Here is a 25345-nt window from a genome sequence, read left to right on the forward strand (position 1 = left end):
ATACCCTCCCATACAATTTCCCATGAATACTCAACAAACTTATACCTCTAATTTGAACACTCACCTTTATTCCCTCTGCTTTTATACAATGGCACTATGCATGAATTCCGCCATCCTTAGGCAATTCACTATGAACCATACATACATTGAATATCCTTACAAACCAGTCAACAACACAATCACCAACTTTTTCAATAGATTCCACTGCAATACCATCCAAACCCGCTGCCTTGCCGGCTTTCATCTTCCGCAAAGCTTTCACTACCTGTTCTCTGTTTACCAAATCATTCTCCGCGACCCTTCCATTTCGCACACCACCTCAACTAAAACACCCTATATTTGCCACTCTATCATCAAACACATTCAACAAACCTTCAAAATACTCACTCCATCTCCTTCTCACTTCACCAATACATGTTATTACTTCCCCAATAGCCCCCTTCACTGATGTTCCCATTTGTTCTCTTGACTTACGCACTTTATGTACTTCCTTCCAAAACATCTTTTTCTTCTCCCTAGACTTTTTATGATACTCTCTCGTCCCAACTTTCATTTGCCCTCTTTTTCACCTCTTGCACCTTTCTCTTGACCTCCTGCCTCTTTCTTTTATACATCTCCTAGTAATTCGTACTACTTACCTGCAAAAACGCCTCTCTCTTCTCTTTCACTTGCAATCTTACTTCTTCATCCCACCACTCATTACATCTGCCCACCTCTCACCTTTATCATGCCACAAGTATCTTTTGCGCAAGCCATCATTGCTTCCCTAAATACATCCCGTTCCTCCCCCACTTCCCTTACGTCATTTGCTGTCACCTTTTCCCATCTTGCACTCAATAACTCCTGGTACTTCCTCAAACGTCTCCTTTCCGAGCTCGCTTACTCTCACAACTCTCTTCACTCCAACATTCTCAATTCTTTTCTGAAAACCTCTACAAATCTTCACCTTCGCCTCCACAAGATAATGATCAGACATCCCTCCAGCCGCCCCTCTCTCAGCGAATTAACATCCAAAGTCTCTCTTTCAAGCGCCTATCGATTAACACGTAGTCCAATAACGCTACCTGGCCATTTCTCCTACTTACATACGTTTACTTATGCATATCTCTCTTCCTAAACCAGGTATTTCCGATCACCAGTCCTTTTTCAGCACACAAATCTACAAGCTCTTCACCATTTCCTTTTACAACACTAAACATCCCATGTACACCAATTATACCCTAAACTGCCACATTAGTCACCTTTGCATTCAAATCATCCATCACTATAACCCGGTCTAGGGCATCAAAGCTGCTAACACACTCACTCAGCTGCTCCCAAAACACTTGCCTCTCATGATCCTTCTTCTCATGACCAGGTGCATAGGCACGAATAATCACCCAATTCTCCCTCCACACACACTTTCAGTTATACCCATATCAATCTATAGTTTACTTTCGCACACTATCACATACTCCCACAACTCCTGCTCAGTAGTGATACTGCTTCCTTTGCTCTTGTCCTCTCACCAACCCCTGACTTTATTCCCAAGACATTCCAAAACCACTCTTCCCCTTCATCCTTGAGTTCGTTTCACTCAGAGCTAAAACATCTAAGTTCCTTTCTTCAAACATACTATTTATCTCTCCTTTTTCTCATCTTGGTTAAATCCACACACATCTAGACACCCCAATCTGAGCCTTCGAGGAGGATGAGCACTCCCCGCATGACTTCTGTTTCCCCTTTTAGAAAGTTAAAATACAAGGGTGTATTGAAATGGTTTTATTCACATGGAAAGAATGAGTGAGGAAAGATTGAGAGAGACGATATATGTGTCAGATGTGGAGGGAACGAGGAGAAGTGAGAGACTAAATTGGAGGTGGAAGGATGTGGTGAAAAGGATTTTGAGCTATCGGGGCCTGAACATGCAGGAGGGTGAAAGGCGTGCAAGGAATAGAGTGAACTGGAACGATGTGGTATACCGGGGTCGACGTTCTGTCAATGGATTGAACCAGGGCATGTGAAGCGTCTGGGGTAAACCATGGAAAGTTTTGTGGGGCCTGGATGTGGAAAGGGAGCTGTGGTTTCGGTGCATTATACAAGACAGCTAGAGACTGAGTGTGAACGAATGTGGCCTTGTTGTCTTCCTAGCGCTACCTCGCGCGCGTAACAGGGGAGGGGGTTGTCATTTCATGTGTGGCGGGGTGGCGACGGAAATGAATAAAGGCAGCAAGTATGAACTATGTACATGTGTATATATGCATATGTCTGTGTATGTATATATATGTATACGTTCAAATGTAAAGGTATATGTGGGTGTGTGGAGGTGTATGTACATACATGTGTATGTGGGTGGGTTGGGCCATTCTTTCGTCTGTTTCCTTGCGCTACCTCGCTAACGAGGGAGACAGCGACAAAGTATAATAAATAATATATATATATATATATATATATATATATATATATATATATATATATATATATATATATATATATATATATATATATATGTGTGTGTGTGTGTGTGTGTGTGTGTGTGAAAAAAGGAGAGATAGGTAGTATGTTTGAGGAAAGGAACCTGGATGTTTTGGCTCTGAGTGAAACGAAGCTCAAGGGTAAAGGGGAAGAGTGGTTTGGGAATGTCTTGGGAGTAAAGTCAGGGGTTAGTGAAAGGACAAGAGCAAGGGAAGGAGTAGCAGTACTCCTGAAACAGGAGTTGTGGGAGTATGTGATAGAATGTAAGAAAGTAAATTCTCGATTAGTATGGGTAAAACTGAAAGTTGATGGAGAGAGATGGGTGATTATTGGTGCATATGCACCTGGGCATGAGAAGAAAGATCATGAGAGGCAAGTGTTTTGGGAGCAGCTGAATGAGTGTGTTAGTGGTTTTGATGCACAAGACCGGGTTATAGTGATGGGTGATTTGAATGCAAAGGTGAGTAATGTGGCAGTTGAGGGAATAATTGGTATACATGGGGTGTCCAGTGTTGTAAATGGAAATGGTGAAGAGCTTGTAGACTTATGTGCTGAAAAAGGACTGGTGATTGGGAGTACCTGGTTTAAAAAGCGAGATATACATAAGTATACGTATGTAAGTAGGAGAGATGGCCAGAGAGCGTTATTGGATTACGTGTTAATTGACAGGCGCGCGAAAGAGAGACTTTTGGATGTTAATGTGCTGAGAGGTGCAAATGGAGGGATGTCTGATCATTATCTTGTGGAGGCTAAGGTGAAGATTTGTATGGGTTTTCAGAAAAGAAGAGTGAATGTTGGGGTGAAGAGGGTGGTGAGAGTAAGTGAGCTTGGGAAGGAGACTTGTGTGAGGAAGTACCAGGAGAGACTGAGTACAGAATGGAAAAAGGTGAGAACAATGGAAGTAAGGGGAGTGGGGGAGGAATGGGATGTATTTAGGGAATCAGTGATGGATTGCGCAAAAGATGCTTGTGGCATGAGAAGAGTGGGAGGTGGGTTGATTAGAAAGGGTAGTGAGTGGTGGGATGAAGAAGTAAGATTATTATTGAAAGAGAAGAGAGAGGCATTTGGACTATTTTTGCAGGGAAAAAATGCAATTGAGTGGGAGACGTATAAAAGAAAGAGACAGGAGGTCAAGAGAAAGGTGCAAGAGGTGAAAAAGAGGGCAAATGAGAGTTGGGGTGAGAGAGTATCATTAAATTTTAGGGAGAATAAAAAGATGTTCTGGAAGGAGGTAAATAAAGTGAGTAAGACAAGGGAGCAAATGGAAACTTCAGTGAAGGGCGCAAATGGGGAGGTGATAACAAGTAGTGGTGATGTGAGAAGGAGATGGAGTGAGTATTTTGAAGGTTTGTTAAATGTGTTTGATGATAGAGTGGCAGATATAGGGTGTTTTGGTCGAGGTGGTGTGCAAAGTGAGAGGGTTAGGGAAAATGATTTGGTAAACAGAGAAAAGGTAGTAAAAGCTTTGCGGAAGATGAAAGCCGGCAAGGCAGCAGGTTTGGATGGTATTGCAGTGGAATTTATTAAAAAAGGGGGTGACTGTATTATTGACTGGTTGGTAAGGTTATTTAATGTATGTATGACTCATGGTGAGGTGCCTGAGGATTGGCGGAATGCGTGCATAGTGCCATTGTACAAAGGCAAAGGGGATAAGAGTGAGTGCTCAAATTACAGAGGTATAAGTTTGTTGAGTATTCCTGGTAAATTATATGGGAGGGTATTGATTGAGAGGGTGAAGGCATGTACAGAGCATCAGAGTGGGGAAGAGCAGTGTGGTTTCAGAAGTGGTAGAGGATGTGTGGATCAGGTGTTTGCTTTGAAGAATGTATGTGAGAACTACTTAGAAAAGCAAATGGATTTGTATGTAGCATTTATGGATCTGGAGAAGGCATATGATAGAGTTGATAGAGATGCTCTGTGGAAGGTATTAAGAATATATGGTGTGGGAGGCAAGTTGTTAGAAGCAGTGAAAAGTTTTTATCGAGGATGTAAGGCATGTGTACGTGTAGGAAGAGAGGAAAGTGATTGGCTCTCAGTGAATATAGGTTTGCGGCAGGGGTGTGTGATGTCTCCATGGTTGTTTAATTTGTTTATGGATGGGGTTGTTAGGGAGGTGAATGCAAGAGTTTTGGAAAGAGGGGCAAGTATGAAGTCTGTTGGGGATGAGAGAGCTTGGGAAGTGAGTCAGTTATTGTTTGCTGATGATACAGCGCTGGTGGCTGATTCATGTGAGAAACTGCAGAAGCTGGCGACTGAGTTTGGTAAAGTGTGTGAAAGAAGAAAGTTAAAAGTAAATGTGAATAAGAGCAAGGTTATTAGGTACAGTAGGGTTGGGGGTCAAGTCAATTGGGAGGTAAGTTTGAATGGAGAAAAACTGGAGGAAGTAAAGTGTTTTAGATATCTGGGAGTGGTTCTGGCAGCGGATGGAACCATGGAAGCGGAAGTGGATCATAGGGTGGGGGAGGGGGCGAAAATTCTGGGAGCCTTGAAGAATGTGTGGAAGTCGAGAACATTATCTCAGAAAGCAAAAATGGGTATGTTTGAAGGAATAGTGGTTCCAACAATGTTGTATGGTTGCGAGACGTGGGCTATGGATAGAGTTGTGCGCAGGAGGATGGATGTGCTGGAAATGAGATGTCTGAGGACAATGTGTGGTGTGAGGTGGTTTGATCGAGTAAGTAACGTAAGGGTAAGAGAGATGTGTGGAAATAAAAAGAGCGTGGTTGAGAGAGCAGAAGAGGGTGTTTTGGAATGGTCTGGGCACATGGAGAGAATGAGTGAGGAAAGGTTGACCAAGAGGATATATGTGTCGGAGGTGGAGGGAACGAGGAGAAGTGGGAGACCAAATTGGAGGTGGAAAGATGGAGTGAAAAAGATTTTGTGTGATCGGGGCCTGAACATGCAGGAGGGTGAAAGGAGGGCAAGGAATAGAGTGAATTGGATCGATGTGGTATACCGGGGTTGACGTGCTGTCAGTGGATTGAATCAGGGCATGTGAAGCGTCTGGGGTAAACCATGGAAAGCTGTGTAGGTATGTATATTTTGCGTGTGTGGACGTATGTATATACATGTGTATGGGGGTGGGTTGGGCCATTTCTTCGTCTGTTTCCTTGCGCTACCTCACAAACGCGGGAGACAGCGACAAAGCAAAAAAAAAAAAAAATATATATATATATAACACAAATTTATCACATGATGTCTATTATATCACGAATATTACTGTAGCTGTAATGATGGCTGGCATTTTTGGCATCATTTTCTACTAACATTCCCTTTAAAGTGGAGGCTGGCTCGCCTGCTGCCTGTAGGCCCTGCATCATGTGTCTCACTTGCCATCATCAACACTCATTGATGCCCTGTGAAGAGGTGTACGTATTCACACTGATGATGCCTTTGATGGCGTTAGCCCACACGTCCTCGTTATCCTGCACACTGGAGGGACGTTTTGCCGTCTCCCTGGTTATCCTGCTTTTAGGAGGAAAGTGGCTGTCTTCCTGGTTATCCTATACGCATGATGAAGGTGGCTGTCTTCCTGGTTATCCTACACACAAGATGAAGGTGGCTGTCTTCCTGGTTATCCTACACACAAGATGAAGGTGGCTGTCTTCCTGGTTATCCTACACATAGGATGAAGGTGGCTGTCTTCCTGGTTATCCTACACACAAGATGAAGGTGGCTGTCTTCCTGGTTATCCTACACACAAGATGAAGGTGGCTGTCTTCCTGGTTATCCTACACACAGGATGAAGGTGGCTGTCTTCCTGGTTATCCTACACATAGGATGAAGGTGGCTGTCTTCCTGGTTATCCTACACACAGGATGAATGTGGCTGTCTTCCTGGTTATCCTACACACAGGATGAGGGTGGCTGTCTTCCTGGTTATCCTACACACAGGATGAATGTGGCTGTCTTCCTGGTTATCCTACACACAGTTTAAGGGGGCTGTCTTCCTGGTTATCCTATACATTGGGTGAATGTGGCTGTCTTCCTGGTTATCCTACACACAAGATGAAGGTGACTGTCTTCCTGGTTATCCTATACACAGTTTAAGGTGACTGTCTTCCTGGTTATCCTATACACAGTTTAAGGTGGCTGTCTTCCTGGTTATCCTATACATTGGGTGAATGTGGCTGTCTTCCTGGTTATCCTACACACAGGATGAAGGTGGCTGTCTTCCTGGTTATCCTCCACACAGGATGAAGGTGGCTGTCTTCCTGGTTATCCTACACACAGTTTAAGGTGGCTGTCTTCCTGGTTATCCTATACATTGGGTGAAGGTGGCTGTCTTCCTGGTTATCCTACACACAGGATGAAGGTGGCTGTCTTCCTGGTTATCCTACACATAGGATGAAGGTGGCTGTCTTCCTGGTTATCCTACACACAAGATGAAGGTGACTGTCTTCCTGGTTATCCTATACACAGTTTAAGGTGACTGTCTTCCTGGTTATCCTATACACAGTTTAAGGTGGCTGTCTTCCTGGTTATCCTATACACAGTTTAAGGTGGCTGTCTTCCTGGTTATCCTATACACAGTTTAAGGTGGCTGTCTTCCTGGTTATCCTATACACAGTTTAAGGTGGCTGTCTTCCTGGTTATCCTATACACAGTTTAAGGTGGCTGTCTTCCTGGTTATCCTATACACAGTTTAAGGTGACTGTCTTCCTGGTTATCCTATACACAGTTTAAGGTGACTGTCTTCCTGGTTATCCTATACACAGTTTAAGGTGGCTGTCTTCCTGGTTATCCTCCACACAGGATGAAGGTGGCTGTCTTCCTGGTTATCCTACACACAGTTTAAGGTGGCTGTCTTCCTGGTTATCCTATACAATGGGTGAAGGTGGCTGTCTTCCTGGTTATCCTACACACAGGATGAAGGTGGCTGTCTTCCTGGTTATCCTACACATAGGATGAAGGTGTACGTCCAACTGGCAACACTTCACACTCAAAACATCGTTTCTCTTAAGGTTGGTTGGTTGTTTTCTTTTTAGGCGTATCACCTGCCAATGTCATTAAGGCCGTTAACGTGAAGCTACAGCCACTACCCGAACTATCTTCAACACCTTCTGCAGGTGCTGAGGATAATTGTATGGCAGCATACACTCTTAGTATGTAGCCCGGTAATATTCCACTACTTGTACTTCGTCATGAGATGTGGATTTTTCAGTTGTAACTGAACAGCGAGAGAGAGAGAGAGAGAGAGAGAGAGAGAGAGAGAGAGAGAGAGAGAGAGAGAGAGAGAGAGAGAGAGAGAGAGAGAGAGAGAGAGAGAGAGAGAGAAAGAGAGAGAGAGAGAGAGAGAGAGAGAGAGAGAGAGAGAGAGAGAGAGAGAGAGAGAGAGAGAGAGAGAGAGAAAGAGAGAGAGAGAGAGAGAGAGAGAGAGAGAGAGAGAGAGAGAGAGAGAGAGAGAGAGAGAGAGAGAGAGAGAGAGAGAGAAAGAGAAAGAGAAAGGGAGGGAGAGAGAGAGAGAGAGAGAGAGAGAGAGAGAGAGAGAGAGAGAGAGAGAGAGAGAGAGAGAGAGAGAGAGAGAGAGAGAGAGAATTCGACTTCCTCACAAAATGGGAAATTGAGATAAAATCATCAGGAAGGAAGTTAGAAAGCACCACTTTATTACAAAAAGAGCAGAAGTTTGGCAGAATGGGACAAGGTAAGTGACGAGCCAGGAGAAAGAAAACGCACCATGTGTGGTTGATAACCTGGGCTAAACTAACGTTAAGCTATAAAAGCTAACTAGCAGTTAAAGACAGACTTAATGACAAAAATGGATACAGACAAAACAATCATGAACACACAGCCAGGACCTACGGGTACAGATGTCTCATTCACAACAATTCATGGAGATGGAACACACGAAGGAATCACTGCCAATGACAGGTACAGAAGAGGCAAGGACGAGCATAGGGAGATGAAACACTGGCAATCATGATTCAGGTAATAAAGGTTAAGTTCTAATGTTGAGAAGACAAGAAGGAGCTTTGTGAGTAGACACAAAGGAAATGAAGAGCACAGACCAAAGAGTCGATACATGTGGGAAGAGCGAGCATGAGGGAAGCTGAACCCTGCTCCAGCTGACTATGTGTGGTCAGGACAGGACGAAAGCATGACAACGGCAGTTAGGAAAAGCATGACAACGGAAATGAGGAAACAAGGCATAAGGGTTCCGCCTCAAGACAACTGCCACAGGACAAGGTTAATACGCGATGATATGAGAAGAGGAGATATGATACAGGGAGGAAGGAGAGACTTGAGTCTAACAAATAAACATACCAGAATGTAACTGAAGGCTAAACGAGCCAGGAGTGACTCGTAAACGTAAGGAGGAGCGGCCAGAGGTTGACATAAACGAAGGGATAAATGATAAGCAGGAAATGAAAAGGGGACGATAAAGAACAGTGTGATAATCTAATGGAGTAGAACAGTTATGACTTGTAAGATGTAGAGGTCGGAAAGGACTGGGAAAGACACCTGGAACCGAGATTTATGAAAGAAAAGGCAAGCATCAAGAGGCCTATGAAGGAAGGGAGAAGAGTCTAAGGGTAAGGAAAAGTGGACCCAATAATCCTTGATAAAGAAGGGGAGAGGAGGAGGGCGAGTGAGGGTTCATAAGCGGGGCTGGAGCGAAGCTAAACATTGACACAGTCGGGCCGGCCACAATTACCCCTCTGTGTCAACGCCATGCCCACACCACAATTACTCAGGATTAAAAGTGACCCCTCTGCCTCCCCCTTGCTCCAGGCACCCTACCCCTAGTGTGTTAGACGTGCTAGTAACATTGAGTCAACGCTATGCCAACACCACAATGACTATGGGGTCACACGAGAAACGCCGCTCCTCTGAATGCAGTTCCCACATCCACCCGTGCGTTGCACATGCTAGGGAGGGTTACTTGGCTCCCATACTTCCCACACCAAAAATACTGTAAGGAATATGAGTGACATCTACCCCTCCCACTTTCTGGTTTTCAGTCTCAAAATTCGTCCCTTTTCTCTCGCGTATCAATAACAGTGTAATGTTGGTGTTCATGTGGCTCTAGTGTGTTACGGGGTGTGAAAGTGTTACGATCATCAAGCGTCACACATCACCATAAATCATTACATGTCTCTACACATCACCATGGATCATCATATACAACCAAACGTCACCAGATATCAACACATCACCATACATCACCGCACGTCACCATACTACATCATATCACCAAACATCACCACAGCTCACCGTAATCATGTCATTACAGGTCAACCTAGGATATTTCGGTAGCCCAGGTCAAAGTAGATTCCCAGACCACACCAGGTCAGACCTCAGCTTACCACAAGTGATCTACTGGCCACTACAACAATAGTCCCAGTAATCTGAATGTTGCTCCAGAGCACCACAGGTCATAATGATCATTCACAAATCAGCCCAGGTCTCATACAGGTATCCCTAGGTCATCCTTAGGTCATCACAGATCAACAGGCTAACAGCTGGTCGTCTACGGTGAAAGACTAAGTCAAGCAGTGGCACTCACACGTCATCCCAGGTCAACACGCTATCCACAGGTCACCTCAGGTCAACACGCCATATACAGATCACCCTAAGTCAGCATGCCACTTACAAGTCACCTCAGGGTGACGCGCCACCCGTAAGTCACTCAAAGTCAAGAGGTCATTCGCGGGTGACAGCCGAGATCAACACACCATACACAGGTCGGCACCAGCCATCTCCCATCAAAACTAGTCAACATAGGTCCTCATAGCTACCCACAGGTTACAGACACCACTACAGTCATCAACAAGTCACTACTGGTCACTACAGTTAACAGCAGGTCACATGGATCACTGCAATTTTCCACAGGTAAGAGAGGTCAAAACAGTTGTCTATAAGTCACAGAGATCACTGCCATTATCCAAAGATCAAAAGTCAGTGCACTTATCCACAGAGATCACTCTAGTTATCCACAGGTCAGGAAGATCACTTCAGTTATCCACAGGTCAGAGAGGTCAATACAGTTATTCACAAGTCAGATTTCAATGATGTTATCCACATGTCAATGAGGTCACTACAATCATCCATAAGTCATAGAATTGAATTCGGTTATCCAAAAGATCACTAGGGGTCACTACAGTTGTCAGCGAATCTCTAGAGGTCATCACACTGAATCTATACAGCAAACTGTCAACCTGAGTTTGTTAACATTCCAAAAGTTGGTTAACTTCAGTGTCTTTCAGGTCAATTGAGGTCATCTTAGGTTACGCTCAGGTCAACAAAGGTCATCCTCATTCTAACTGTGGTTCAACACTTTGCCATACACCCATGTCAACAAAGGTCACGACCGGTCACTAATATGCCGAGCCAGGTCAATATAACTCGCTACAGGTCACCTGCAGGCTGACCCTGCTCAGCAAAGGTGGCCGCAGATTACCCACAGGCGAACACAAGCCAGTCTACTGGTCACCCACAGGTCACAGGTCATTCCCCTATCCTGTCAGCCTATGAATATTACCATCCCTGTGAAAGACTCGAAAATTGGAAATGTCAATTTGAAAATTACAGAGAGCAAGCAATGCTGCCCCGTATTCTGTTTTCATCCCCTAAAAATGTTTATGCGAGAAAAAAATATACCACGGATTTTGCTTCTCTTTTCTTTGTTTGGATATAGATAACTGGGATGATACGGTAAGGTAGACTGTCAAACTTCAGCTGATAATAATGTGTGAGGCCTGAAAGAAATAAACAAAAGACGATACACACACACACACACACACACACACACACACACACACACACACACACATATATATATATATATATATATATATATATATATATATATATATATATATATAATCTCTGGGGAAAGGGAAGAAAAAACACTTTCCTCGTATTTCCTGCAAGTAGCAGAAGGCGACTAAAAGTGGAGGGAGCGAGGGGCTGGAAACCCTCCCCTCCCGTTTTTTTTTATTTTCCAAATGCAGGAACAAACACGGGGGCCAAGTGAGGATATTTCCTCTGAGGCTCAGTCCTCTGTTCATAACGCTACATCGCTAGCCCGGGGAAATGGCGAATATGTATGAAGGAAAATAATACATATATCAGTACATATATCATATATCAACTGACTTATATTTCTCTCTTGTGTCTCCCCTTATGATGTGATTACTACACGAAAGTGCACTTGGGAACTTATCGTTTTCCATTTTCCCCGTTGACTCACAGGAATATCTTGATCACGCGCATATTTGGGATCCTTTCCAATATATATATATATATATATATATATATATATATATATATATATATATATATATAGGAAAACAGTAATGGCTTGCGCAAAAGATACTTGTGGCATGAAAAGCGTGGGAGGTGGGCAGATTAGAAACGACATTGAGTGGTGGGATGAAGAAGAAAGATCATTAGTGAAAGAGAAGAGAAAGGCATTTGGACGATTTTTGCTGGGAAATAGTGCAAATGACTGGGAGATGTATAAAAGAAAGAGATAGAAGGTCAAGAGAAAGGTGCAAGAGATGAATAAGAAGGCCAATGAGAGTTGGGGTGAGAGAGTATCATCAAATTTTAGGGAGAATAAAATGATGTTTTAGAAAGGGGTAAAGAAAGCGCGTAAAACAAGAGAACAAATGGAAACATCGGTGAAGGGGGCTAATAGGGAGGTAATAACAAGTAGTGGTGATGTGAGGAGATGGAGTGAGTATTTTGAAGGTTTGTTGAATGTGTTAGATGATAGAGTGGCAGATATAGGGTGTCTTGGTCGAGGTGGTGTGCGAAGTGAGAGAGTTAGGGAGAATGATTTGCTAAACAGAGGAAAGGTAGTGAAAGCTTTGCAGAAGATGAAAGCAGGCAAGGCGGCGGGTTTGGATGGTATTGCAGTGGAATTTATTAAAATAAGGGGGTGACTGTGTTCTTAACTGGTTGGTAAGGATATTCAATGTATGTATGGCTCATAGTGAGGTGCCTGAGGATTGGCGGGATGCAGGCATAGTGCCATTGTACAATGGCAAAAGGGATAGATGTGAGTGCTCAAATTACAGAGGTATAAGTTTGTTGAGTAATCATGGGAAATTATATGGGAGGGTATTGATTGAGAGGGTTAAGGCACGTACAGAGCATCAGATTGAGGAAGAGCAGTGTGGTTTCAGAAGTGGTAGAGGATGTGTGGATCAGGTGTTTGCTTTGAAGAATACATGTGAGCAATACTTAGAAAAACAAATGGATTTGTATCCAGCATTTATGGATCTGGAGAAGGCATATGATAGAGCTGTAGAGATGCTCTGTTGAAGGTATTAAGAATATATGGTGTGGGAGGCAAGTTGCCAGAAGCAGTGAAAAGTTTTTATTGAGGATGTAAGGCATGTGTACGAGTAGGAAGAGAGGAGAGTAATTGGGTCTCAGTGATTGTCGGTTTGCGGCAGGGGTGCGTGATGTCGCCATGGTTGTTTATTTGTTTATGGATGGGGATGTTAGGGAGGTGAATGCAAGAGCTTTGGAGAGAGGGGCAACTAAGCAGTGTGCTGTCAATGAGAGGGCTTGGGAAGTGAGTCAGCTGTTGTTCGCTGATAATAGAGCAGTGGTGGCTGATTCGGGTGAGAAACTGCAGAAACTGGTGATTGAGTTTGGTAAAGTGTGTGAAAGAAGAAAGCTGAGAGTAAAAGTGAATAAGAGCAAGGTTATTAGGTACAGTAGGGTTGAGGGATAAGTCAACTGGGAAGTAAGTTTGAATGGAGAAAACCTGGAGGAAGTGAAGTGTTTTAGATATCTGGGAGTGGATGTGGCAGCGGATGGAACCATGGAAGCGGAAGTGAGTCAATGGGTTGGGGAGGTGGCGAAAGTTCTGTGAGCCCTTCTGCTCTCTCAACCACACTCTTTTTTATTGCCACACATCTCTCTTATCCTTTCATTACTTACTCGATCAAACCACCTCACAACACATATTGTCCTCAAACATCTCATTGCCAATACATCCACCCTCCTCCGCACAACCTTAACTATAGCCCACGCCTCGCAACCATTTAACATTGTTGGAACCATTATTCCTTTAAACATACCCATTCTTGCTTTCCGAGATAACGTTCTCGCCTTCCATTCTTCAACACTCCTAGAACTTTCGCCCCTTCCCCCACCCTGTGACTCATTTCCACTTCCATGGTTCTATCCGCTGCTAAGTCCACTCCCTGATATCTAAAACTTCACTTCCTCCAGTTTTTCTCAATTTACACTTACCTCCCAATTGACTTGTCCCTCGAACCTACTGAACCCAAAAACCTTGTTCTTATTCACATTTACTCTCAACTTTCTTCTTTCACACACTTTACCAAACTCAGACATCAGCTTCTGCAGTTTCTCACCCGAATCAGCCACCAGCGGTGTATCATGAGCAAACAACTGACTCACTTCCCAAGCCCTCTCATTGAAAGCAGACTGCTTATTTACCCCTCTCTCCAAAACATTGCATTCACCGCCCTAACAACCCCACCCATAAACAAATTAAAGAACCATGAAGACATCACGCACCCCTGCCGCAAACCAACATTTACTGGAAACCAATCACTTTCCTCTCTTCCTACTCGTACACATGCCTTACATCCTCGATAAAAACTTTTCACTGCTTCTAGCAACTTACCTCCCACAACATATACTGTTAATACCTTCCACAGACCATCTCTATCAACTCTATCATATGCCTCTCCAGATCCATAAATGCCACATACAAATCCATTTGTTTTTCTAAGTATTTCTCACACACATTCTTCAAAGCAAACACCTGATCCACACATCCTCTACCACTTCTGAAACTACACTGCTCTTCCCCAATTGGATGCTCTGTACATACCCTTACCCTCTCAATCAATATCCTCCCATATGATTTCCAAGGAATACTCAACAAACTTATACCGCTGTAACATTATATATATATATATATATATATATATATATATATATATATATATATATATATATATATATATATATTTGTCGCTGTCTCCCGCGTTTGCGAGGTAGCGCAAGGAAACAGACCAAAGAAATGGCCCAACCCACCCCCATACACATGTATATACATACAAGTCCACACACGCAAATATACATACCTACACAGCTTTCCATGATTTACCCCAGACGCTTCACATGCCCTGATTCAATCCGCTGACAGCACGTCAACCCCGGTATACCACATCGAACCAATTCACTCTATTCCTTGCCCTCCTTTCACCCTCCTGCATGTTCAGGCCCCGATCACTCAAAATCTTTTTCACTCCATCTTTCCACCACCAATTTGGTCTCCCACTTCTCCTCGTTCCCTCCACCTCCGACACATATATCCTCTTGGTCAATCTTTCCTCACTCATTCTCTCCATGTGCCCAAACCACTTCAAAACACCCTCTTCTGCTCTCTCAACAACGCTCTTTTTATTTCCACACATCTCTCTTACCCTTACGTTACTTACTCGATCAAACCACCTCACACCACACATTGTCCTCAAACATCTTATTTCCAGCACATCCACCCTCCTGCGCACAACTCTATCCATAGCCCACGCCTCGCAACCATACAACATTGTTGGAACCACTATTCCTTCAAACATACCCATTTTTGCTTTCCGAGATAATGTTCTCGACTTCCACACATTCTTCAAGGCTCCCAGGATTTTCGCCCCCTCCCCCACCCTATGATCCACTTCCGCTTCCATGGTTCCATCCGCTGCCAGATCCACTCCCAGATATCTAAAACACTTTACTTCCTCCAGTTTTTCTCCATTCAAACTTACCTCCCAATTGACTTGACCTTCAACCCTACTGTACCTAGTAACCTTGCTCTTATTCACATTTACTCTTAACTTTCTTCTTTCACACACTTTACCAAACTCGGTCACCAGCTTCTGCAGTTTCTCACATGAATCAGCCACCAGCGCTGTATCATCAGCGAAGAACAACTGACTCACTTCCCAAGCTCTCTCATCCACAACAGACTTCATACTTGCCCCTCTTTCCAAAACTCTTGCATTCACCTACCTAACAACCCCATCCATAAACAAATTAAACAACCATGGAGACATCACACACCCCTGCCGCAAACCTACATTAACTGAGAACCAATCACTTTCCTCTCTTCCTACATGTACACATGCCTTACATCCTCGATAAAAACTTTTCACTGCTTCTAACAACTTGCCTCCCACACCATATACTCTTAATACCTTCCACAGAGCACCTCTATCAACTCTATCATATGCCTTCTCGAGATCCATAAATGCTATATACAAATCCATTTGCTTTTCTACGTATTTCTCACATACATTCTTCAAAGCAAACACCTGATCCACACATCCTCAACCACTTATGAAACCACACTGCTCTTCCCCAATCTGATGCTCTGTATATGCCTTCACCCTCTCAATCAATACCCTCCCATATAATTTACCAGGAATACTCAACAAACTTATACCTCTGAAATTTGAGCACTCACTCTTATCCCCTTTGCCTTTGTACAATGGCACTATGCACGCATTCCGCCAATCCTCAGGCACCTCACCATGAGTCATACATACATTAAATAACCTTACCAACCAGTCAAGAATACAGTCACCCCCTTTTTTAATAAATTCCACTGCAATACCATCCAAACCTGCTGCCTTGCCGGCTTTCATCTTCCGCAAAGCTTTTACTACCTCTTCTCTGTTTACCAAATCATTTTCCCTAACCCTCTCACTTTGCACACCACCTCGACCGAAACACCCATATCTGCCACTCCATCATCAAACACATTCAACAAACCTTCAAAATACTCACTCCATCTCTTTCTCACATCACCACTACTTGTTATCACCTCCCCATTTGCGCCCTTCACTGAAGTTCCCATTTGCTCCCTTCTCTTACGCACTTTATTTACCCCCTTCCAGAAACATCTTTTTATTCTCCCTAAAATTTAATGATACTCTTTCACCCCAACTCTCATTTGCCCTCTTTTTCACCTCTTGCACCTTTCTCTTGACCTCCTGTCTCTTTCTTTTATACATCTCCAACTCAATTGCATTTTTTCCCTGCAAAAATCGTCCAAATGCCTCTCTCTTCTCTTTCACTAATAATCTTAATTCTTCATCCCACCACTCACTACCCTTTCTAATCAACCCACCTCCCACTCTTCTCATGCCACAAGCATCTTTTGCGCAATCCATCACTGATTCCCTAAATACATCCCATTCCTCCCCCACTCCCCTTACTTCCATTGTTCTCACCTTTTTCCATTCTGTACTCAGTCTCTCCTGGTACTTCCTCACACAAGTCTCCTTCCCAAGCTCACTTACTCTCACCACCCTCTTCACCCCAATATTCACTCTTCTTTTCTGAAAACCCATACAAATCTTCACCTTAGCCTCCACAAGATAATGATCAGACATCCCTCCAGTTGCACATCTCAGCACATTAACATCCAAAAGTCTCTCTTTCGCGCGCCTGTCAATTAACACGTAATCCAATAACGCTCTCTGGCCATCTCTCCTACTTACATACGTATACTTATGTATATCTCCCTTTTTAAACCAGGTATTCCCAATCAAGATTTGTATGGGTTTTCAGAAAAGAAGAGTGAATGTTGGGGTGAAGAGGGTGGTGAGAGTAAGTGAGCTTGGGAAGGAGACTTGTGTGAGGAAGTACCATGAGAGACTGAGTACAGAAAGGAAAAAGGTGAAAACAATGGAAGTAAGGGGAGTGGGGAAGGAATGGGATGTATTTAGGGAATCAGTGATGGAGTGCGCAAAAGATGCTTGTGGCATGAGAAGCGTGGGAGGTGGGTTGATTAGAAAGGGTAGTGAGTGGTGGGATGAAGAAGTAAGATTATTAGTGAAAGAGAAGAAAGAGGCATTTGGACGATTTTTGCAGGGAAAAAATGCAATTGAGTGGGAGATGTATAAAAGAAAGAGACAGGAGGTCAAGAGAAAGGTGCAAGATGTGAAAAAGAGGGCAAATGAGAGTTGGGGTGAGAGAGTATCATTAAATTTTAGGGAGAAGAAAAAGACGTTCTGGAAGGACGTAAATAAAGTGCGTAAGACAAGGGAGCAAATGGGAACTTCAGTGAAGGGCGCTAATGGGGAGGTGATAACAAGTAGTGGTGATGTGAGAAGGAGATGGAGTGAGTATTTTGAAGGTTTGTTGAATGTGTTTGATGATAGAGTGGCAGATATAGGGTGTTTTGGTCGAGGTGGTGTGCAAAGTGAGAGGGTTAGGGAAAATGATTTGGTAAACAGAGAAGAGGTAGTAAAAGCTTTGCGGAAGATGAAAGCCGGCAAGGCAGCAGGTTTGGATGGTATTGCAGTGGAATTTATTAAAAAAAGGGGGTGACTATATTGTTGACTGGTTGGTAAGGTTATTTAATGTATGTATGACTCATGGTGAGGTGCCTGAGGATTGGCGGAATGCTTGCATAGTGCCATTGTACAAAGGCAAAGGGAATAAGAGTGAGTGCTCAAATTACATAGGTATAAGTTTGTTGAGTATTCCTGGGAAATTATATGGGAGGGTATTGATTGAGAGGGTGAAGGCATGTACAGAGCATCAGATTGGGGAAGAGCAGTGTGGTTTCAGAAGTGGTAGAGGATGTGTGGATCAGGTGTTTGCTTTGAAGAATGTATGTGAGAAATACTTAGAAAAGCAAATGGATTTATATGTAGCATTTATGGATCTGGAGAAGGCATATGATAGAGTTGATAGAGATGCTCTGTGGAAGGTATTAAGAATATATGGTGTGGGAGGCAAGTTGTTAGAAGCAGTGAAAAGTTTTTATCGAGGATGTAAGGCATGTGTACGTGTAGGAAGAGAGGAAAGTGATTGGTTCTCAGTAAATGTAGGTTTGCGGCAGGGGTGTGTGATGTCTCCATGGTTGTTTAATTTGTTAATGGATGGGGTTGTTAGGGAGGTGAATGCAAGAGTTTTGGAAAGAGGGGCAAGTATGAAGTCTGTTGTGGATGAGAGAGCTTGGGAAGTGAGTCAGTTGTTGTTCGCTGATGATACAGCGCTGGTGGCTGATTCATGTGAGAAACTGCAGAAGCTGGTGACTGAGTTTGGTAAAGTGAGTGAAAGAAGAGCTGAGAGTAAATGTGAATAAGAGCAAGGTTATTAGGTACAGTAGGGTTGAGGGTCAAGTCATTTGGGAGGTAAGTTTGAATGGAGAAAAACTGGAGGAAGTAAAGTGTTTTAGATATCTGGGAGTGGATCTGGAAGCGCAAATAAATCATAGGGTGGGGGAGGGGGCGAAAATCCTGGGAGCCTTGAAGAATGTGTGGAAGTCGAGAACATTATCTCGGAAAGCAAAAATGGGTATGTTTGAAGGAATAGTGGTTCCAACAAAGTTGTATGGTTGCGAGGCGTGGACTATGGATAGAGTTGTGCGCAGGAGGATGGATGTGCTGGAAATGAGATGTTTGAGGACAATGTGTCGTGTGAGGTGGTTTGATCGAGTAAGTAATGTAAGGGTAAGAGAGATGTGTGGAAATAAAAAGAGTGTGGTTGAGAGAGAAGAAGAGGGTGTTTTGAAATGGTTTGGGCACATGGAGAGAATGAGTGAGGAAAGATTGACCAAGAGGATATATGTGTCGGAGGTGGAGGGAACGAGGAGAAGTGGGAGACCAAATTGGAGGAGGAAAGATGGAGTTAAAAAGATTTTGAGTGATCGGGGCCTAAACATGCAGGAGGGTGAAAGGCGGGCAAGGAATAGAGTGAATTAGATCGATGTGGTATACCGGGGTTGACGTGCTATCAATGGATTGAATCAGGGCATGTGAAGCGTCTGGGGTAAACCATGGAAAGTTGTGTGGGGCCTGGATGTGGAAAGGGAGCTGTGGTTTCGGGCATTATTGCATGACAGCTAGAGACTGAGTGTGAACGAATGGGGCCTTTGTTGTCTTTTCCTAGCGCTACCTCGCACACATGAGGGGGGAGGGGGATGGTATTCCGTGTGTGGCGAGGTGGCGATGGGAATGAATAAAGGCAGACAGTGTGAATTGTGTGCATGGGTATATATGTATGTGTCTGTGTGTGTATATATATGTGTACATTGAGATATATAGGTATGTATATTTGCGTGTGTGGACGTGTATCTATATACATGTGTATGGGGGTGGGTTGGGCCATTCCTTTCGTCTGTTTCCTTGCGCTACCTCGCAAACGCGGGAGACAGCGACAAAAAAAAAAAAAAAAGAAAAAAAAAAAAATATATATATATATATATATATATATATATATATATATATATATATATATATATATATATATATATATATATATGGTAAACCCTGGAAAGTTTTGTGGGGCCTGGATGTGGAAAGGAAGCTGTGGTTTCGGTGCATTACACATGACAGCTAGACTGAGTGTGAACGAAAGTGGCCTTCGTTGTCTTTTCCTAGCGCTATTTCGCGGGCGCGCGGGGGGAGGAGGATACTGTTTCATGTGTGGCGGGGTGGCGACGGGAATATGAAGGAAGCAAGTATGAATATATATATATATATATATATATATATATATATATATATATATACATATATATATATATATTTATATATATATATATATATATATATATATATATATATATATATATATATATATATATATATATATATATATGGGAACTTCAGTGAAGGGCGCAAATGGGGAGGTGATAACAAGTTGTGGTGATGTGAGAAGGAGATGGAGTGAGTATTTTGAAGGTTTGTTGAATGTGTTTGATGATAGAGTGGCAGATATAGGGTGTTTTGGTCGAGGTGGTGTGCAAAGTGCGAGGGTTAGGGAAAATGATTTGGTAAACAGAGAAGAGGTAGTAAAAGCTTTGCGGAAGATGAAAGCCGGCAAGGCAGCAGGTTTGGATGGTATTGCAGTGGAATTTATTAAAAAAGGGGGTGACTGTATTCTTGACTGGTTGGTAAGGTTATTTAATGTATGTATGACTCATGGTGAGGTGCCTGAGGATAGGCGGAATGCGTGCATAGTGCCATTGTACAAAGGCAAAGGGGATAAGAGTGAGTGCTCAAATTACAGAGGTATAAGTTTGTTGAGTATTCCTGGCAAATTATATGGGAGGGTATTGATTGAGAGGGTGAAGGCATGTACAGAGCATCAGATTGGGGAAGAGCAGTGTGGTTTCAGAAGTGGTAGAGGATGTGTGGATCTGGTGTTTGCTTTGAAGAATGTATGTGAGAAATACTTAGAAAAGCAAATGGATTTGTATGTAGCATTTATGGATCTGGAGAAAGCATATGATAGAGTTGATAGAGATGCTCTGTGGAAGGTATTAAGAATATATGGTGTGGGAGGCAAGTTGTTAGAAGCAGTGAAAAGTTTTTATCGAGGATGAAAGGCATGTGTACGTGTAGGAAGAGAGGAAAGTGATTGGTTCTCAGTGAATGTAGGTTTGCGGCAGGGGTGTGTGATGTCTCCATGGTTGTTTAATTTGTTTATGGATGGGGTTGTTAGGGAGGTGAATGCAAGAGTTTTGGAAAGAGGGGCAAGTATGAAGTCTGTTGGGGATGAGAGACATTGGGAAGTGAGTCAGTTATTGTTCGCTGATGATACAGCCTGCTGGCTGATTCATGTGAGAAACTGCAGAAGCTGGTGACTGAGTTTGGTAAAGTGTGTGAAAGAAGAAAGTTAAGAGTAAATGTGAATAAGAGCAAGGTTATTAGGTACAGTAGGGTTGAGGGTCAAGTCAATTGGGAGGTGAGTTTGAATGGAGAAAAACTGGAGGAAGTGAAGTGTTTTAGATATCTGGGAGTGGATCTGGCAGCGGATGGAACCATGGAAGCGGAAGTGGATCATAGGGTGGGGGAGGGGGCGAAAATTCTGGGAGCCTTGAAGAATGTGTGGAAGTCGAGAACATTATCTCGGAAAGCAAAAATGGGTATGTTTGAAGGAATAGTGGTTCCAACAATGTTGTATGGTTGCGAGGCGTGGACTATGGATAGAGTTGTGCGCAGGAGGATGGATGTGCTGGAAATGAGATGTTTGAGGACAATGTGTGGTGTGAGGTGGTTTGATCGAGTAAGTAATGTAAGGGTAAGAGAGATGTGTGGAAATAAAAAGAGCGTGGTTGAGAGAGCAGAAGAGGGTGTTTTGAAATGGTTTGGTCACATGGAGAGAATGAGTGAGGAAAGATTGACCAAGAGGATATATGTGTCGGAGGTGGAGGGAATGAGGAGAAGAGGAAGACCAAATTGGAGGTGGAAAGATGGAGTGAAAAAGATTTTGTGTGATCGGGGCCTGAACATGCAGGAGGGTGAAAGGAGGGCAAGGAATAGAGTGAATTGGATCGATGTGGTATACCGGGGTTGACGTGCTGTCAGTGGATTGAATCAGGGCATGTGAAGCGTCTGGGGTAAACCATGGAAAGCTGTGTGGGGCCTGGATGTGGAAAGGGAGCTGTGGTTTCGGGCATTATTGCATGACAGCTAGAGACTGAGTTGTGAACGAATGAGGCCTTTGTTGTCTTTTTCTAGCGCTACCCCGCACTCATGAGGGGGGAGGGGGATGGTATTCCATGTGTGGCGAGGTGGCGATGGGAATGAATAAAGGCAGACAGTGTGAATTGTGTGCATGGGTATATATATGTATGTGTCTGTGTGTGTATATATATGTGTACATTGAGATGTATAGGTATGTATATTTGCGTGTGTGGACGTGTGTGTATATAAATGTGTATGGGGGTGGGTTGGACCATTTCTTTCGTCTGTTTCCTTGCGGTACCTCGCAAACGCGGGAGACAGCGACAAAGCAAAATAGAAAATAAAAATGAAATATATATATATAGATGTGAGTGTGTGTGTGTCTGTGTGTGTGTGTGTGTGTGTGTGTGTGTGTGTGTGTGTGTGTGTGTGTGTGTGTGTGTGTGTGTGTGTTGGAAAGGATCACAATTTTGCGCGTGATCAAGATATTCCTATGAGTCCACGGGGAAAATGGAACACGATAAGTTCCCAAGTGCACTTTCGTGTAATAATCACATCATCAGGAGAGACACAAGAGAGAAATATCAGTCAGTTGATAATACATCGAAGAGACGAAGCTAGGACCATTTGGTAAACATGTTTACCAAATGGCGTCCTAGCTCCGGGAGGGGGATTCAGTGGGGGGGTGAACATGAGAAGGGAGGGGGATTCAGTAGGGGTGAACATAATATGACCTTGAGGGAAGGGGGATTCTGTAGTGGTGAACATAATATGAACTTGAGAGGGGAGGATTCAGTACGAATGAACATGTTATGAAGTTAAAGGGAGGAGGGGTCAGTAGTACCGAACATATTATGAACTTGAGAAGGGGAAGGGAGGGAAGACTTCAGTAGAGGTAAACACAGTACGAACTTCGGTAAAAATTCGCTGAACGTAATCAAAACAAGCTTCCGCCTTGCTGTGACGCTCCCGTCCAGTGTTTAGATGAAAATATCAACTGCAACTCCACAGCTGCATATATCATATATGACAACAATTCTTATAAGAAATTGATGTATGGGAAATGGAATTATCTACATATGCTTTATTGGCATGTCTGGTCTCCACTGTCATTTTTACCCATTTCTTACTTCACGAGAATCGTTACTTGCCTCAAAACGGCATTGGATACAGTAAGATCCCACGCCTCTCTTGGGGGGATCAATATATCGATCCAGCTCGAGCCAGCCTGAAGCCTCTGCAATGAAAGGCAAAGTTCATTACTGCACTGTGGCTCGCTCAACACTCACCTTTATCTATAACCGACACGATATTAAACCATTATCTTCAGGTTGAAAATGCGCATCCAAATACAGACAACAGACATCCGGTTCAAGTGCACAACTGCCGAAGATGTTTGACATACAAAGGCTTTAGATATGCGATGAAAACTTCAAAAGTTATCATAAGTATTGAACTTCAAAAGTTATTAAAAACATCGACATTCAAAAGTCATTATGAATATTGACCTGCATGTCGTAGAAGGCGACTAAAACGGGAGGGAGCGGGGGCTGGAAATCCTCCCCTCCAGCTTTTACTTTTCCAAAAGAGGGAACAGAGAAGGGGGCCTAGTGGGGATTTTCTGTCTAAGGCTCAGTCCTCTGTTCTTAACGCTACCTCGCTAATACGGGAAATGGTGAATATGTATGAAAATATATAAATATATGCAAAGATGCATTTTGTGCTACCTATCTATCTAGCTATCTATTTGTATATATATATATATATATATATATATATATATATATATATATATATATATATATATATATATATATATATATATATATATATGTATATATATATATATATATATATATATATATATATATATATATATATATATATATATATATATACATCGAAGTCCTAAGGTCTTCGAATGTATAGATTCTAAATATAGAAGCTCCAGACATTGATGTTCCTAAAGTAAAGAGGCTGCAGGTAAGGCGTTCGTAAACGTCAGCGTTCTAAATATAGCGTTCATTATTGGTCTAAATATAGATGCTTCAAAAATGGAGGGAGTCGCCCACGGGAATTCTACGTACTAAAGAATCTTAGAGTAAATAAGCACTAGCAAACTACACTGTGGTGAATTTGAGATTTACACGTATGGTGTAAACATACTCAATTACACAGTGGGGAACTGCTGGGCAATTTGCCCCACTACTGACGCTGAGCGATTCCTTCCCACGGGCCTTTGGTACGTATCTCTAGCAGTGAAAATATGACGAATTTCTTTGGGAATTATTTTGTCCCTAGTTTTTTTTTTCCCCTCCAAGATACGCGGACGACCTCCTAAGACGGGCTGCGTGAAGTGTGGTGGACCGGGGGGAGGTGGGGCATAATAGGGAAGGGGGGGAAGGCCGGCAAGGGGGGAAGGGGGAATGGAGAAAAAGTCCTCAGAAAGTGACGTCACCAGTGTTGGATTGAAGGCACAACCATGTCAGTCCTTAAAGAACCCGGTACAAAATGTTCCTAATTCCTCGTTTTACATCTCCAGTGCGACGGCTTCAACGTAAATAAGGTCCAGGGGAATACACGGGCAGGGGGCTTGCGGTCCGCCCGCTCCCTGCTCCTCCTGCCGTTGCCTCCACAAAAGTATAATCACCAAACGACTCCACTGAAGGGCTTCCAACACTCGCGCTAATTGGCAGACCGCTATTGGCCGGTAGTATTGATCTATTAACGTGATTGGTGATCATTGCCGGCAAGAAAGCTATTCTAAAACTTTGCACCAATATATATATATAAATATATATATATATATATATATATATATATATATATATATATATATATATATATATATATATATATATAAGGGGAGTGGGGGAGGAATGGGATGTATTTAGGGAATCAGTGATGGAGTGCGCAAAAGATGCTTGTGGCATGAGAAGAGTAGGAGGTGGGCAGATTAGAAAGGGTAGTGAGTGGTGGGATGAAGAAGTAAGAGTATTAGTGAAAGAGAAGAGAGAGGCATTTGGACGATTTTTGCAGGGAAAAAATGAAATTGAGTGGGAGACATATAAAAGAAAGAGGCAGGAGGTCAAGAGAAAGGTGCAAGAGGTGAAAAAGAGGGCAAATGAGAGTTGGGGAGAGAGAGTATCATTAAATTTTAGGGAGAATAAAAAGATGTTCTGGAAGGAGGTAAATAAAGTGCGTAAGACAAGGGAGCAAATGGGAACTTCAGTGAAGGGCGCAAATGGGGAGGTGATAACAAGTAGTGGTGATGTGAGAAGGAGATGGAGTGAGTATTATGAAGGTTTGGTGAATGTGTTTGATGATAGAGTGGCAGATATAGGGTGTTTTGGTCGAGGTGGTGTGCAAAGTGAGAGGGTTAGGGAAAATGAGTTGGTAAACAGAGAAGAGGTAGTAAAAGCTTTGCGGAAGATGAAAGCCGGCAAGGCAGCAGGTTTGGATGGTATTGCAGTG

The sequence above is a fragment of the Panulirus ornatus genome, chromosome 6, assembly GCF_036320965.1.
Source record: "Panulirus ornatus isolate Po-2019 chromosome 6, ASM3632096v1, whole genome shotgun sequence".
Taxonomy (NCBI): Eukaryota; Metazoa; Arthropoda; class Malacostraca; order Decapoda; family Palinuridae; genus Panulirus; species Panulirus ornatus.